We start from the raw sequence: 15592 nt of genomic DNA on the forward strand, positions 1-15592 counted from the left end.
TCTTTTTGACTGAAGAAAGACAGACATGGACATCTCGGATGACATGGGGGTGAATAAATTATCAGCAAAAGTTTATATAAAAGTGAACTAATCCTTTAATTGTCTGAGTTTCAGTCTTCTGCATGTAGTTTTTTACAGTTTTGTTACTGTGGGTTTTGCTGCCATCTTCAGGACACCAGTTCTGATCAAATATTCAAATTTCACATTTAAAGATGGAAATAGATTACTTTAGTTTCATGAGTGAATTTGAATTTATTTTTCACTTTGAATAGGTGCTCATTTTTGTCATGAATGATAATCATTCATCATTCATTTATCGCTGACACCTAAGGCGGTTATTATAAATGAAATTATCACAGATAATAGTCTTGATGTAATTTGTCTTACTGAAACATGGCTTAAACCAAATGATTATTTTGGTCTTAATGAGTCTTGTCCACCTGGCTACTGTTATAAAAACAAATGCCGTCTGATTGGCCGAGGCGGTGGTGTAGCAACAATCTATAGAGATATTCTTAACGTTACTCAGAAAACAAACTACAGATTTAATTCCTTTGAAATTCTTATGCTAAATGTTACACTCTCAGATATAAGTAAAAAGTCGCTACTATCTCTTGCTTTAGCTACCGTTTATAGACCTCCAGGCCCAGATAGCATAAATGATCGAAATAACATTGAATCAATGTTAATGTGTCAACGGTAACGACATTGAATCAATGTCACTTTTGCACCCTCAATTAATGTTAAATCAATGTTAAATTTCAACAATAAATCAATGGTAATGGCATTGAATCAGGGTTATAATGTGATGTTGGTTCAACATCATGCTTCCACTCTCAGAAGATGAAACACAACTGACTCAAAGCTACACAGCCTGAAATCAACTGAAGATAAAAGAAGACATTAAATCTCTCAAGATCTCAGCAGAAGTTCTTTTTGAGAATTAACAGAGGTTTAGATGTTGATGTTTTATTGAAAATGTTTGGTCACCATTTTGGTGGTCAGTGTTTCCTTTAGTTGGTCGGTTTGACTCTGGGCTTTTTGTGTGAGTTTGTGCTCTTTGTAACAGTGTTTACTAAAACACACCATTTGTTGCAAAGAAACCAGAAACAAAATGGTAGCGTGATAGAGTTTTCATCATCATAAACCAAAATCATTTACTAATTGCTTTCCAGAGCAAAAGCACATATTTGTTTTTAATAGGTTTATTCACCAACAATGATTTCTTGCTACAGATCAGACATTCTGAATCTTGACTTTTAAGGTTTAAATTATTAAAAACATTTGACACACACAGACATCAAGAATCAGCGTATGAATCTCAACAATTTGTTCTCATAATTTAACGACTTTTTTCTCGTAATTTAATTACTTTTTTCTCATCATTTAATGAGTTTATTCTCAACATTTTATCTCGACTTTTTTCCTGAAATTTAACGACTTTTTTTCTCATAATTTAACAAATTTGTTCTCATAATCGAACAACTTTTTTCTCGTAATTTAATGACTTTATTCTCAACATTTTATCTCGACTTTTTTTTTTTATTTAATGAGTTTTAATGAGCCAGTAGGTGGCAGCAAGTCACTGTCTTAATGAGTGAGTGAGTCAACCGATTTGTTCAAATGACTGATTCATTCAGGAACGAAGCTCGGATTCATTCGTTCTAAACGCGGATTCAGTCAGAATAACAAAAACATTTCTGTTGCACGGGGGCTGTTCATCATTTTGACATTTTCGTTGGCGAAATAAAGGGAAAAAAACAGTATTAACAATACTGTGTCTAAAATGTAACTCACATTGTTAATTTAACAATAAGTTGAAGGAACGTTGCATTTGTGCTGATTTGGGGAAAACGGCACTCTTGCTCGTCTGATATTATAAAATAACTACATCTTATAATATGATATAATGACAAAAAATTGTCGGGGCAAAAAAATGCCTGTGTATCTTGAATTTTGAGGGCATATCTGCATGCATAGCTACATCACGCTAAATAAGACGAGTAAAGAAAACGTGGTAGGCTTATTAAAGGAATCACCCTTTATTTAAATATATGAACACAGAAAATCGCTGTTAACAGGTAAATATAACATTTCCCATTCCATGACTAGTAAAATAATCGTAACTTACTCTCTGTAAAATGGTGTAATCTGCAGGGTGATGGACACGGAGGTGGGTAAAAAAGGTTGGTGGTGTTGCCACCCTTCACACTGACTGTAGCTAGGCAAATCCTGCGGATTGGGCTGTCTATGGAGCCGAAAAACTCCCACACTGTCGAGCTTACTTTAGTTTTCTCGGATAGAGCCTCTCACTCTCCCGCTCGGAATAGCTGCGCGCGCTGCATCTTCTTCTTGTTTGACAGGTGTCAGCGTTAAGGTACAATACTGCCACCTGAGAGCTCAACCAGGTACTGGCGCTGGAGTATTTCATTTTAAATATTGTGGTTATCATCAATACTGGTATTCGGTTGTTAAGTCTGACGTCACGCGGCAGTGCTTCCAGGTCCTAACGCTCTATCTCATACCACAAGAAAACAACAAATGGTGCTAATATACACACACGATGTGGTTTAATAATACAAAAAAATTATAATCATAACCTTTATCTCCATACCAAAATTCCAGATGGCCAGACAATGATTCATCTTTTTTAAATTGTTAAAATATTAATGTCTGTGATGCTGTGAGCACGGAGACTGTTGTGTAGACTGTAAGTATTTAAAATGTTTAAATTTTTAAAATGATTGATGTTTAATATGAATAAATAGCGCTCATAAACGGCCATCGATGGCATTCTCAAGTGAAACGAGTCGAGGCTTGGACCCGGAAACGGCTTTCCTTACATCACGACTTAACAAGCGGATATCATCACACCCTAAATTAACACGATATCGATATTTCATGCTTTGAATATCACGGTTATCATCAATACCGGTATATTGCGACACCCCTAATATATATATATATATATATATATATATATATATATATATACACACATGATAAAACTGACCGGCCCACATTAAAAAAATGGTCCGGTCCCTCTGGCTCATAATCTGCAGTTGTTACTCCTGTCTCCGGACAAAAACATAGCATGCGGCGCCTGTGGAGTGTGGAAAGTTACTGGAACGCGCAGCCGCGCTCGTCTCTCACAAGTAACGTCATGGCAGTGATTGACAAGCCAGAGTGCCAATCCGCACACGTCTCTCACAAGGAACACCACGGCAGTGATTGACAAGCCAGAGGGCCAATCGTTTACGCGATGATCGTGTAAACGATTGGCTGATGTTTTTAAGGCCCTACCTCGTGCACAGATGATGTATATTAATATTATTCCTTTCAGTGCACCTAATAAAGAGTCTTTTATCAGTTAGTAAAGACAGTTTCAAGTAATATTGCAAAAATGTATAAAACAAAACATCCTCTTTAGCACATTTAAGTGAGAAAGAATCATCTTGAGCCAACTGGAACCAGAGGGAAAAAATGTTGTTTAGCCCTTACAGTTTGCTATTATCATAAACACAAGTGCAACTTTGGACAGTTGGTGGCACTAGAGGGATTGAGTTAGAGACTCCAAAATTGCTGTGGTTAATGCTAAGACTGTCCTCTATCTGTGAGCCAAATTATAACTATGTGCTGCCATTGTCACAGATCCCTTGTCTCCCGGACTCCATTTCCCATCATCCTCTTGTCTCCACACCTGCACTCACTTCCCTCGCCATCTCCCCATCATCACTGATCATCTGCACCTCGACTTCCTCATCAGCACTACCTTTATAATGGTCTCACTCCCTTCACTCCCTGTCCGTTCTCTGTTAATGTTATGTTGATGTGCCTTGTGTGCTACTTTGTATTATTCTCCTGGATTATCATTAAAACCCCGTCGTTTGTGGATATCCGTGTTTGCCTCATCTCTCCTGCGCACACCACACGTAACAGAAGAACGGACCCATACCGCTGGAGATCAATCAAACAAACATGGGTTTGTTTCTCCTCGCCGAGGCTCCCGCTCCTCCCGTGCCTCACACTCCGATGTCGGCAGTGGATCGTCTAATTGGGCTCTTTCAGGTTGGACGTTCGCTGGAGAGGTATGTGGAGGAGTTTGTAGAGTTAGCTTATCTGACGAGTTGGTCAGACGCTCGTTTAAACGCCTTGTTTCTGGGCGGACTGGACGAGAGCACTATCCGGTTTGAAGAACCTGACGATTATGTTTCCTTAAACGATACTATTAATTTAATTTTGTATTTAAAGGCTCCAAATTCGTTGTCGAAGAGGTTCAGGATTCTAAGTGCTCATCTCGTCCAGTCCCCCCAGAAACACGGGTGGCCTGGCCAGTTTGTCAGCCTCCGTCCTCCTCCACATGCCCCTCCAATGAATTGTTCCCCTGTGTCCTGCTGGACCCACATACCTCCGCTGGGTCCAGAGGGCCGAAGAAGAGGAGGAGGAAGAAGCCGGCCTGTCTCGAACCCGCTCCAGCCCTTTCCGAGCCAGATTCTCCAGTCTCCGCTGAGCCAGATTCTCCAGTCTCCGCTGTGCCCGCTCCAGTCTTCGCTAAGCCAACTCCAGTCTTCGCGGAGCCAGCACCAACCTCTCACAAACAGCCAAAGGATACTAACTGGCTGATAGACTTTTGGACCAAGCCCTCTGCTCCAGCCGCCGCCGCCGAGCCCACAGCTCCAAACGTCGCTGAGCCCGCTCCTACCACTGCCGCTGCCCACAAACCCGCTCCAACCCACGAATCCTCTCCTTTCCTTGGTCTCCCCAAGATTTCCCTAAACCTCCCCAAACACTTTTTGGGGGGGGGGCAAGTACCCGTGGGTGGGGAACATGTGGGTGGGGTTCCTGCTTCACCTGACCCGCCATGGCCGCCCTCGTCTCCAGACCCGCCATGGTGGCTTGGACTCATAGACTCGCCCTCTCCCTGCACCGGCGTGAGGTCTCCAGGACGCCCACCCCCTCCCTGGTTGTTACATCTACGGCGCGAGGACGCGCCTACCGGGAGGGGGAGGTACTGTCACAGATCCCTTGTCTCCCGGACTCCATTTCCCATCATCCTCTTGTCTCCACACCTGCACTCACTTCCCTCGTCATCTCCGCATCATCACTGATCATCTGCACCTGGACTTCCTCATCAGCACTACCTTTATAATGGTCTCACTCCCTTCATTCCCTGTCCATTCCCTGTTAATGTTATGTTGATGTGCCTTGTGTGCTACTTTGTATTATTCTCCTGGATTATTATTAAAACCCTGTCGTTTGTGGATCTCCGTGTTTGCCTCATCTTTCCTGCGCACACCACACGTAACAGCCATAGACTCAAGATATACAGCCAGCGACCATCCTGAGCTGTGACGACAAATATAAGATAATTTCAAGCTTTTTCATGGTTCTCAGTTTTAAAGTCACCGTTATATCAAAATAGACAATTCTTGATTTTTTTTATGCTTATCATAATTAATATTATATTATATTATACCATGCATATCATTATTTTATTTTTATTTTTTAAATGTGCCCTTGTAATTTTTAATCAAACCAACTTAAAAATAACGTTTTAGTCTTATAATTGACTTAATATGTCATAATTATGACCAGTGTTGGGGAGTAGTTAACTACATGTAGCGGCGCTACTAGTTTAACTACATTTTTCAGTAGCTTGTATGTAGTTCAGCTACTTTTAAAACAGTGTAGCTTTTCCAGTAGTTCACTACATCTTCCAGCAAGTAGCGGTGTAGCACAACCAAAAGCTACAAGCTACATTCCCTTTTCCCTCCTGACGAGCCTGCGATGCATTGAAGCAGCACAGCGTCTTCAGATAATGAACTAAAATCGTGCATTACTGCCATCTATTGTTATATCACGCATCTTGCGGCTTTATCAGTTCATCAGCAGTTCATCGAGAAGAGATCGTCTGGTGATTATGTAAAGGACAGGAGTGGGTTCACACCGCACGAATTGATTAGTAAAGGTTATGCTTAATTTATAAACAAATGATTAAAAGGCTGTCTGTCTGTGTCGAAGACGTCATGCACATACAGGTGGATAATAGCCTTTTTAAGTTGATTGTCCTGCTTTATTGCAGTCTATATCAAATGCATGCGAACAATTTTTTTACAGTGGTGACCCGCCATAGTCTGCCCTGCCAGTTTTATAATGAACATTATGTTCATTATAAAACTGGCAGGACATATTAGACTATGGTGGGTCACCACTGTAATAAAATAGTTAGCATGCAATATATATAAATGTATACGCAGACTGTATGTAAATAAACATGAACAGATGTACTAATGTTTAAGGCTACATGTTAACTTCTGTTGTCATACATGTGTAAGTTGATCTTTATGATTTCAGAAACACGTTCTTCTGTCTTTTGCGTCTTCACAGTGATTGTTTGGGGTCATATAACACCCCTGCAGTACAGCGAGTCAGTGAATCAGATATGATCAAGTTTTCAGATGCATTTTCAGCTTCATAATTCTCATGTGCATCAACTGGTTCTGAAGCACATTTCATGGAGCTTCAGGGCTGTTCTTGTGTTGTTGTCTGTGTTTAAGTCTGCTCCAGCACGTCCTGCTGGCAGCCTGCCGAGTTCAGGAAATCTCTCTCTACAGGAGAGAAAACACACACACACACAGTGAGCGCAAGAAACGAGGCGGTATCCACATGGACAGGACATGAGGTGGGGAAGAAAAATAAACATGCATAAAAGCACTAAATAAATAAGGGAAAAATAAAATAAAATGAAAAAATGACTAATGAAATCTAATTTAATGCTTTTTAATGCCTTATAATATTTTCTACAACTAGCACCATCATTGCAAATATAGCAACACTTGATCCCATCATGGGCGTGTCTGCGTCATCGTTTCTTCCTTTGAGCTGGTGAAGCTACTAATCAATGTTTACATCTCAGCATTTTTCTCGGAGTCTTCTATCTATGAGTACAATTTACAAAACTGTGAGAACAGGTGATGTGTAATATTCAGTTCCTGTAAGAAAAGTGGCTGGTGTATTCTGGAATTGAATATTACACAACACCTGTGTATACTTCATCACCTGGAACAGTTATTCACAAGAACTGAATATTAGACCTATATCTGAATATTAATCCGGACCACTTTCATGATCCGTTGTTGTGTAATATTCAGTTCCTGCTAAAAAAACCTCTACCTACTGAAATGGTTCTCATTCAGTCGGTCACGTTCGACGTACATCGGACAGACCGACGAATAGGAATCTCGCTAGGGAGGCCAATCTACCTCGAGTGTAACTAAAATGAGACAATGCACATTGGCATGCAATCACATGCATCAGCTGCTCGCCTCGCAGCGCGGGTATTTAATGAGCAGCAGGTGCGTTGCATCTTCAGTTTTTCGCTTCGGAGCCGAACGGTGTTTTTTCCTGTTCTCTGCAAGCAAATGTCTGCTAGAAGACGAGTCAAGCTTTTTGGTTGAACTTCTCTTTTTTTCAAAGTGCGGGCAAACAGCACAGCAGCGGGGTCGAAGTCCTCTCTTTATTTTCTGTTTTTTGTTTTGAAAAGCCGTTTTTACGGCTGGTAAGAATCTTCAAAGAGAGAGAGAGCACACGACAGGCTGGACACAATCCCTGTCTGTGTTGCGGCGGCCGTTCTCCTGCGTGCTTCTGCACATTTTAAAGAGTAAAGTCCCAAAAAGAGCTTTCACAAGTAGAGCTTGCGTCTTTTTAAAGATGACATTCTACTTGTGTGTTTCTGGATGCGGTCATTTCCTGTCCTCACTGACGGCCACTGTTTCACATGTCTGGGCGCTTGCTGAAACAATGCTCGTGGGTGGTTCATGTTTTCATATAAGAACATGATCACGTTGACACGCTGGTCGTGACTCTTCTTTCTCCGGGAAGCTTGAGTCCCCTCTGTTGTTGGCCAGCTGCCGCTTGTGTGTAAAAGCACAGCGAACCTCTCGCTCCTCTGCGTGTCGTGTGCCATCGAGCTGTTGGGCTGCAGCGCGGGTTGTCACGGCAACCCAGCGCTCGCTCGGCGCTCTAGATGCACGGTCTCCTTGCCTAATCTCCATTGTAGTGCCCTCTCTGGTGCACCAGAAGAGGTCTACTTTGCTGATATGGCTTGGGTGACCTGAGGTTGAGGGGTTCCTTCAGGGAACCAACCCCCTAGGGCCCCTCCCTCTCTAGCGCATTGCAAGCTGTGCAGTTTCTGGATTGGATTGCTGGTTCTTCTCATAGGGGAACCTAGCATTTCATTCAGAGCTCCAGTTGAGGGTCAGACGCCGATTGCAGTATCGGAGAGAGTGCTGTTATGCTCTGGAAATGAGGGTGACACTGCCCACTGTAATGGTGTGTGCTTATGCTGACTCAGATTCAGAGTTTACAGCCATGCTTTCCCAGGTGTTCTGGATGTGCATGGAAAACTTCACAGTATGGAGCTATTTTGGTGGCATAAATATGGAACGCCAAAATTGTCAAAATCTGCATAAAAGTTTTTCCTCTCTCACTACCCTCTTGGATGGGGTGGCTGTACACAGACCACACCCACCCTGCATGTGAGGCCAAGGCACTCTTTATGCATGAGGGTAGTTCTGAGCCGGGGTTGAGCTCTGCTTGTTGACTAACCGTGATCAAAGTCACAGCGCAGGCCCTCGGCCAGACGATGTCCACCTCAGTGGTCCAGAAGCACCCCCTGGCTTACCTTGTGAGGTGCGAGAGGTTGTCAAGCTAAATGCTTTCTCAACGCTCCCATCTCACGAGGTGGTCTTTTCGGTGACACTGTCGAGGACTGAGCCCAGCGGTTCTCCTCAGTTAGTAGCAGACCGGGGAGCTTCCAATGACAAACCATTGAGTTCCTCTTTGGCCGCCCCTCAGTCTGCTTATCACCAAAGGTGTCGTCCCCTGCAAAAAAACTCTGGCCCAGCCTGCTCTACTGTGTCCGCTGCGGGGAGATGACACCTCCCATCTCTGCTGCTGTGTAAGTGGTTGGTGAGAAAATCACCCATGAGACGGGCGACCCAGAGGAGGGCCAGGTGGTAAGTCCTTTTGTCAGGTTTGTTTCTGTTCCGCCCAAATTATAAAAAAAAAAGAAAAAAAAAAAAGAGCAGTTCCTCCATCTCCAGGTCTGAAGAGGGCTTGGAGAGCAGTGGGAGGAGGAAAACCTCCCCACTTTCATCCCCCTCTTCCTTCGCCAGAGGGCAGCAGCGTGCAGTTTGAGAAGGCAGCCAAAGCCTCTCCTGTGCCCTGTAAGTGTTGCACAGCACACTCAGACCCCGCCAAGGGCCACCTCGCTAAGAGAGCCTCCCGAGCTGCGTCCCTGTGTTCCACCTCGCTGCCTTACTGCGGGTATGCCTACGGTCCCTTTGAACCCGCTTGAACGGTCTCTGCGAGCCTGGTTAGCGCTCCCCAGTCTGTCTTGCTGGCTCATTCAGACCATCAGGCTCGGCTATGCGATTCAGTTCGCCCGGCGTCCCCCCAAGTTCAGGGGCGTCCACTTCACTGCAGTGAAAGCTGTCGATGCCCATGTCTTGCATGCGGAGATCGCGGTCCTACTGGCGAAGGACGCAATAGAGCCGGTCCCTCCAGCCGATATGAGGTCAGGGTTCTACAGTCCCTACTTCATTGTACCCAAGAAACGCGGCACGTTCCAGGTGCCAATCACTCAGGAGTGCCGCCAAACCTTCAGCCCGTGGTTGGACCCTTTGTTTCTTCGGCCAGGAGTGCCCCTTGAGCAAGTGTCCCAGCATGCTGTGGTATTCAGTACGCCTTGCCCTGAGCCGCCTCAAAGGCCGCTACGAGACAAGCATGTACTGGTCCGTACGGACAACACTGCAACCGTTGCGTACATAAACCCTCAAGGTGGTCTACGCTCCTGTCGCATGTCGCAACTCGCCCGCCATCTCCTCCTTTGGAGTCAGAAGCATCTGAGGTCGCTTCATGCCATTCATGTCCCCGGTGTGCTCAACCGTGTGGCCGACGAACTATCACAAGCTGTGCTGCCAGGAAAATGGCGACTCCACCACCAGGTGGTCCAGCTGATCTGGAGAGAGTTCGGGGAGGCTCAGGTAGACCTATTTGCCTCACCAGAAACCTCCCACTGCCAGTTGTTTTACTCCCTGTCCAAGGGAACAATCGGGACAGATGCACTGGCACGAAGCTGGCCCCGGGGCCTTCGCAAATATGCGTTTCCCCCAGTGAGCCTACTTGCACAGACCCTGTGCAAAGTCAGGGAGAATGAGGAGCAGATCCTTTTAGTTGCGCCCTATTGGCCCAACAGGACCTGGTTCCCAGAACTCTCACTCCTCGCGACAGCCCCTCCCTGGCCCATTCCTCTCGCCGAGAAGACCCCCGAAGATGCTTGATCAGAGTCGTGCTTTCCTTCTTGCTTATCTATCTATCTATCTATCAAGACGGTTAAATCCTCCTCGATCCCCCTCCATATCCTCTTGGGACCTTGCTCTGGTGCTAAGAGCACTCCAGATTGCTCCCTTTGAGCCCTTGCAATCAGCAGACTTAAAGATTCTGTCTATGAAGACTTTGCTGCTGGTTGCATTGGCCTTCATCAAGAGGGTAGGGGACCTGCAGTCATTTTCGGTCGATGAATCGTGCCTGGAGTTCAGGCCGGGTGACAGCCACGTGGTACTGACTATGTACCCAAGGTTCCTACCACTCCCTTCAGGGACCAGGTAGTGAGCCTGCAAGCGCTGCCCTCGGAGGAGGCAGACCCAGCCCTGGCTTTGCTCTGTCCAGTTCGCGCTTTGCGACTGTACATAGACAGAACTCAAAGCTTCAGGACCTCAGACCAGCTCTTTGTCTGTTACGGAGGCCAGCAGAAGGGAAAGGCTGTCTCCAAGCAGAGGATGGCCCACTGGATAGTGGATGCCATTACCCCGGCTTACCAAGCTCAGGGCGTGCACTGCCCGCTCAGGTTGCATGCGCACTCCACGAGAGGTGTCGCATCCTCATGGGCGCTGGCTCATGGCGCCTCGCTGACAGACATTTGTAGAGCTGCGGGCTGGGCGACACCTAACACGTTCGCTAGACACTATAGCCTTCGTGTCGAGCCGGTCTCCTCCCATGTCGAGCCTCAGGTCAGAGGCACGGAGAGGCCCCGGCTTAGTGTTGGCTTGCTGCGCTACATGCGTTTTTTTTCTCCAGAGAGTCCCTACAAGGCAGACCCTGTTGAGTCCTCCGATCTCCCTCCGGCAGCCAACGTGGCGGAGCGTTTGGCGCCAGGCCTATACTCCATTGCATCCTTGAGAACTGGGTTTAGGCTAGGTTCCATATGTGTGACCCTACGGGGATCCCATATGGTTGGTTTCACGGTTGCTCCTAAACGAAGCCCGTGTCTTTCCCTCTGGGAGAACCTGTCTCTCATCGGGTTGGAGTCACCCCAGTTATTCCATATGTAGTACAGCCCTACAAGGTTAGTCCATATGTACTTCTCCACATAACTCCTTCAGGGAAGGATGTGGCTTCCGCAGCGTTCCTTTCCCAGCGAAAGGGTACGCTTTCCCAGGTTTATCCAATAGTCTCACTGAATGGGTTTTGGGGAACAGCAGTGATCGACACTCTCTGTGTTAGCCCTGTCCCACCGTCCTTAGGCAAGGGGGTTCAGGTGGCTTACAACAGAGCGCTGGAAGGGGGCAGCTCCTGTGGCGCTTTGGTAGGGATTCCTATTCGTTGGTCTGCCCGACGTACGTCGAACGTCTCGGTTACAAAGGTAACCCTAGTTCCCTGAAGGAGGGAATGGAGACGTATGTCCCGTCGCCACAGTCGCTGTACCCTGCTGATGCTGCCGCCTAACCTGTTCGGCTCCTCAGTGAAAACCTGAAGATGCAACGCACCCTCTATCAGGGAACGAGGGTTACCTTTGTAACCGAGACGTTTTTCACAATTATTTACAAGAACTGAATATTAGTTCACAAAAACAGATTGTGAAAGCGTGCACGGATTATGAATTTGTGGGTGTGGTTTACAAATCTGGGCGTATCTGACCTTTTCCCTTGTATTTGCATAGGCTATTTAATTCCGCTCCAGTTATCAGCTCCATCAAGGTCATGCTGCAATGTCAGTTGTATTTCCAGGAACAAGCGATGCACTTTCTGCTTTTTAATGTTTTATTAAATAAGTAACACAACTCACATTTTCTCACGTGTACCTGCTGTTGGTATTTATCATGGATTGGTGTGTATGACTGTAACATGATTCTTCTCTGCCAGTGTCAACTTATTAAACATATTATTTTGACCTGAATCACAATTACAATAGCCAATGTACGCATGTATTTAAAAATGTCAAAAATGGTCTTTAACACATTAGTCATTCATTTAAATATATGAAATATATTTTATATACACTTCCATAATGTTCTTAAAGTGCTCTATTTTCACGCAATAATTTTGGTACTTAATATACACTAAAAATTCTGTGAGAAGTGTACTACAAATGGTAACTAAATGTATGTTACAAGCTCATTTTAGTTCATATCATAGCACAGTTGAGTACACTTAGATGTTCTTAAGATTATCTTAAGAAGTACTGTAACACAGTTCGTAAATACGGGAAGAAGGAGGCGGGAACCGGCGAACATTCAACAAAACTTTAATTCAAAATAAATAAACAAACAAAACGAAAGTAATGCCAGCAGACCCTCGCGGACGTCTGCCGGCCACACAAACATTATAAAAAAGGGTCCTCTCTCGTCCTTCACGGTCGTCGCTCCTCCTTTTATGCTCCCGGAGCTCCTCCGTGAGAGACTCAAGGCCGGTGCGCCTCACAGGTGAAGATCATTAACACTTGCGTCACCGGCCTCGCGCCGTTCCCTCACGGCTCTCGCCCGCCCTGGTCGCCACAAGTACTAAAGAAGAATAGTTAGTATATTAAGTACAAAATTAGTGTGTGAAAATAGAGCACTTTAAGTACATTATGGAAGTGTATTTTTTCACCTAGGAATGTTCAAATAAGAACACTAAAAATTACACAAGTTTCAATTTACGTATATATATTTTTACAATTTAAAAAACAATTTTAAAGTGTGTTTAAAGTCATATTGTGAAAATAGGTAAAAGCATAATGCTAATATACTTTTTATTTATTTAAAGATGGTAAAAAAAATTGTTTGTATATTTGCGATGTACTACTGAAAAGGAAATGTATTTGAAATATAATAAAGAATTTTCATTCAGAAAACCCATCAACAGTGTAAACAAATGTCTATTTATGCTTGAATATATGTGTTTAATAGCATAAACAAGGCCTCTTAAACAAGGCTCTCGGCTCTGTTACTGTTTGAAGGCCCCAAAACCTCTTATGAAACTATTGTCCCATCCTGTTTTATTTATTTGAACCACTTTTTGTGCTTCAGTCTTTGTGTGACAAGTATTGGAAAAATAACACAATGTTAAAGACCTCTTTTGTTACGAAGTTGGAAAATATTTTCATCTTGTTATGAATCTATATTAAGAGATTTGAGAAAGGTTTGAATATACATCATCATCATTTTTTTATTTTTTCATCATCATTTTTTTCTCTATTACTGTGAATGCGCAGTTACGGGAAAGAATGTGCAGGGGAGGGGCCCTTACAGGTAATTGGCCCCAGGACCTTGGCAAGTCATAATTCATCCTTGATTCCCCATCATCACGTGATATCTGATTTGAGGCATAAATACTGCTGTCTGTAAGCGTAAGACAGCTGAAGTTTTTCAGGAGAACACAGAATATACCGTAAGTGTATTAAACTTTCTATTCACAATTTACTTAAATTATACTTTGTAGTGGCTATCCTAAGTAGGTTAAACCAACTAGCATTACGAAAATTAACTATGGTTTTATTATAGCAAAAAATGTAGTAACTTTTTTTTTTTTTTTTTTTTTTTTGCAGATTTGTAAAATCACAGTTTACTACAAATACCATGGTTACACTTAAAAAAAAATACTTATTTTAAACTAAAAATAAAGTGTACTCTCAGTCTACTTTTTATGTACTTCTCAGATATATGCTTAAAATTACACTTAAGTATACTTGACTTAAAACTCTATACTCAATCTAAGTCTATACTCAATCTATATACTAAAAGTATACTTGGCTTGTAGTTGTGTTTACTCTTTTGATTGAGTAAAGAAAACAGATACTGTATGTTTCTAAAAGTTTCATTCCTTGTTTTATAGGCAACCTCTCTCATGCTAATTCAGATTTGCACATTTGGTTTTAAATTAATCTGGTTTATTTAAAATCAGTACTCCATAGTCCAGGTTTTAGTAATCTGTACTTAATCTGTGTTTCAGAAAGCCATTTTTTAAACCACAATTAACTATGCTGGATTAAGGCCTATCCTGGCTTAATTTAAACCCTGTCCGGGAAACCGCCCCTATATCTTATAAAAACTTTCCTGTAACGTCAAGAAAATGCTTTTTCAGTGTGTTTAGCAGCAACTGCGTGATGTGCCTGTGCCCCACCTGTACCTATACCCAAAAAAATCTTCTTTGTAATCAGGTGATTTATAATGTGAGAGACTCTCAGAAAACACCCACTAAACAGAAGTCTTATTCTGAGATGACGTTCTTTCACCAAGTTATTCATCACATTGCGCTGGTCTCTGTCAGGTAAAAGTTCGTAGTCCGGCAGTTAAGGATATCTGATTTGAGCATCTCTGTGATCACTGCTCACTGTACCCCGTCGAAGATTGCATTCAGGAAAACACAGAATATACTGTAAATGTGTTAATCCTTCTATTTAATTTACTTTAAAATGACTATCCAATGTACACTTGCTAAACCAAGACACATGGGGACTTTGCATAGACAATGATTTGTGTAAACTGTAGCCTGTATTATAAACACTAAACCCATCACAGAAAACTTTCTAAATTTTGTATTTTTTCAAAAAATATAATTAAGTCTGATTTATATGCTGTTTTTCAAAAAAATGTCCCTGCAAGATCAAACGCATCTGTTAATATTATCCTTGTGGGGACATTTCTCTCTCTCTCTCTCTCTATCTCGCAATTCTGACATTTTATTCTCGCAATTGAGAGTTTATATTTCACAATGTTTACTTCATATCATGCAATAAAAAAACAAATCTGAATCATGAGATGAAAATTCGCAATTATCTTTCTTTTTTTTATGCAGTGGCAGAAACATGCTTCTATAGCTTTGCCTAACCTTGTATTGTCGTATTGCTTGTATAAACTTGTATAAACCTAGAAGGCGATGTTCTCAGAAACTTGCGCAACATTCCCTAAAGGTGACGAAGATTCCGAACATTTACAGAACATTAGGAACATTCCTAAAACGTCCTCTTTTGGAAAGGCAAGGCAAGTTTATTTATATAGCACATTTCATATGGTAATTCAAAGTGCTTTACATGAAAAGGAAACACACAGTTAAAAATGAAAAATATAATAGAAACAAGAAAAATTATTTAAAGAATACATATAAAATAAAGTGCTTTACATGAAGAGAAAACAGATACATAAGAATAAAAATGAATGAGCAGGAAACAAATATATCAGCCCTAATTGCCTGAATCACTAGGTTTGGGGTTCCTCTATCTGATGTTGAAGAGACAGAGTCCGGTTCACGGTGTGACCTTGATCTGAGCTTAT

At 43.0% G+C, this 15592-nt stretch overlaps 1 protein-coding gene across 2 annotated transcripts in view; it reads left to right on the top strand.

Moving 5' to 3' along the window:
* Positions 1 to 13352: 13352 nt before the first annotated feature.
* The window catches only part of LOC125258071 (paramyosin-like), a 44873-nt gene continuing 42633 nt past the window's right edge, over positions 13353 to 15592 (top strand). The window contains exon 1 of one of the 2 annotated variants that reach the window (XM_048174893.1): positions 13353 to 13709. The gene's annotated coding sequence lies outside the window, so the exon portion shown is untranslated. The remainder of the gene's footprint in view (positions 13710 to 15592) is intronic. The other variant, XM_048174894.1, reaches the window with a different exon arrangement.

Source organism: Megalobrama amblycephala, linkage group LG22 (assembly GCF_018812025.1).
Source record: "Megalobrama amblycephala isolate DHTTF-2021 linkage group LG22, ASM1881202v1, whole genome shotgun sequence".
NCBI lineage: Eukaryota > Metazoa > Chordata > Actinopteri > Cypriniformes > Xenocyprididae > Megalobrama > Megalobrama amblycephala.